The sequence below is a fragment of the Apis dorsata genome, unplaced genomic scaffold, assembly GCF_000469605.1.
Source record: "Apis dorsata unplaced genomic scaffold, Apis dorsata 1.3 scaffold_660, whole genome shotgun sequence".
Classification (NCBI taxonomy): domain Eukaryota; kingdom Metazoa; phylum Arthropoda; class Insecta; order Hymenoptera; family Apidae; genus Apis; species Apis dorsata.
The window spans coordinates 135,473-137,424 of record NW_006263847.1 but is presented as its reverse complement, the minus strand read 5'-3'; positions in this window follow the sequence as shown (position 1 = coordinate 137,424).

Sequence of the window (1,952 nt, the reverse complement as noted above, 5' to 3'; positions counted from 1 at the left end):
TCCTCCTCCCCCACCCCCTTCCACCCCCCAGTTCTAACCCGCGCCTAATTGCATCCACGGGATAATAAGATTTGAATTTCGAATCGAGGCCACGGTAGCGAGGTAACGTCCGCTCCGCGATTAACCGAGACGCGTTTCTCTCTACCCTCTTCTTCCTCTTCCCGACGACGAACCATCGGTCCGACCGTCCACGTGCATTTCTTCCTTCTCGTTGTGACGAGGAGGAAACGGTTTTCTTTTTTCTCTGATTCTCTTTTTCTCTCTCTCTCTCTCTCTCTCTCTCTCTCTTTTATTTCTTTTTTCGTTTTCTTACCTCTTCGTTCCCTCTTCGATCGGCCGCATCGTTGTTCTGGATTCTGTTCGGGGAACATTGTTGAGATTGCGAATATTTGTCTCGTGAATCATTATTTACATCTTCTCGCGCAAATTTGGATCAAATTTTGGATCGTCGAAAGTCGTAAACGAGGATCTGTAGAATACGAAAAGTAGAATACGTTGTTGTTGCACGAATCCATCCATTCATCCATCTGATGAGAGCTCTGTCGCGACATCTCTGCGATCGTTACGAGTTACCAACCGGAAAAGAGGACAGTGATCTCGTCGATTTGTCGCAAGTATTGGGACGAGTAATAAGACTTAATAACGAGTTCGAAAACGTGACAATTTATATCACAGTGCATTTCTAGATGATTTATCAAGATAATCAAGGATTACGATTATTTTTGCACGTTGCAACTTTTTTGAGAAGATGAGAAGAGGCTGTGAATGTTGGCCGCGAAATAATTAGGAAGGATTTATCGAGAGTAAAGGAACTTGTAAAAAAAAGAAATAAAAAAAAAAGAAAGAAAAGGATTTGAACAACAAGTTAATTGAAACAGTGTCGTCGATATTGTGTTAAAGAAGTGAACATTCTGAATGTGTGTAAACAAATAATAACTGTATATAAAATTCAAAGTTACATTTTATATCTACGAGGAATAATATTCAAGACAGAAGCGTATAATTGTAAAATAGTAGAGAATTCGAATTGATTGTTTGTCAAGTAAACGTAAAATCGTTCGTTGAAATCGCCAGGAAATCAACGTATTCTTGAATAAATTCGAATATCTAATCGAATCGAAGAACTAAAAACGAAATAGTTGAACACTGCAACTGCATTAAATATTAATCGAGACATCTGATTCACTGATTTAATTCGAGAAAATCAAATACCTGGAGGAATAATAATCGTTCCAGAAAGAATTTTTCACAATATAAAATCAAAAAAATAAATAAATAAATAAAGAAGGAAAACATCGATAAGCAAGAAGATTCGAAAATTCTTTCATCCCTCTATATTATACTCTAACGTATTCGATCCAAAATCTGATACACAAGATTTAGAAAAATCAGAAACTTTTCGAAATTTAAAATACTTCTTTCTCCATTAAAAAAAAAAACCAAAAAAATTCTGATGGAGATCTGATAAAATCAGGAAGGATTTGAAATTTGAAAAAAATTTCCATCGATCAAAAATCACAGGAAATCCAATCCAATTAAAATTTTGAAGATCACTTCTCTTTCCATCGATCGCTGCAGAAACCACAGAAATCCTCGGATACAAATCGAAATTCAAACAAGAAGAAACAAGAAAGAATAAATCAAAAAAAAAAAAAAAAAAAGAAAGATCGGTTCCTCTGAAGAGGAGCATCGGATGATGTCCTGGTAGGTGGTGAAAGAACGTGAGGATCATCCGGTTCGAGAGACCTCAACAAGGTCAACCCGGCATCACCCTGGCTAACGACCTGTCTGGAGGTACCGGGGGTCCCGGTGCAGGCGGCGTCGGTTCCGTCGGGGGCACCTCCGTCGGCGGCGGTGGTGGCGGCGGTTCATCGTTGCCGACGACCGCCCTCAGCCTCGATCATCAGCAGTTCAACATATTTCCGGCGATTTTCAGCAGGCAGTTGAACTTT